At 35.3% G+C, this 275-nt stretch overlaps 1 protein-coding gene across 1 annotated transcript in view; it reads left to right on the top strand.

The window, feature by feature from the left end:
• Positions 1 to 275, top strand: part of LOC107742988 (mRNA-capping enzyme) — a 119,045-nt gene that overhangs the window by 99,290 nt on the left and 19,480 nt on the right. The window lies entirely within an intron of this gene.

The raw sequence follows: 275 nt of genomic DNA, 5'->3' as shown, positions 1-275 counted from the left end.
ATATAACATTTTAATGTAGAAATATTAAATGATTGCAAAAATGAAATAAGCTACTTTTTAAAATATGAAACTACAACCACCAGTAGGTGGCAGCAAGTGACTGTCTTAATGAGTGAGTTGAATCAACCGATTCGTTTAAAAAGCTGATTCGTTTAATTTTGCAAACGACTGTACTTATAGCCTGATTGAATCATTTGCTGCTCCGTGTAATGCTGAGGAACAAAACACTGTTGTTCGGCGACGCAGCGGTTCTGCTGTTTGTTCTATTTTCTTTC

Source organism: Sinocyclocheilus rhinocerous, unplaced genomic scaffold, assembly GCF_001515625.1.
Source record: "Sinocyclocheilus rhinocerous isolate Xijiao unplaced genomic scaffold, SAMN03320098_v1.1 scaffold617, whole genome shotgun sequence".
NCBI classification, from domain to species: domain Eukaryota; kingdom Metazoa; phylum Chordata; class Actinopteri; order Cypriniformes; family Cyprinidae; genus Sinocyclocheilus; species Sinocyclocheilus rhinocerous.
This window is presented reverse-complemented; position numbering and strand designations above follow the sequence as displayed.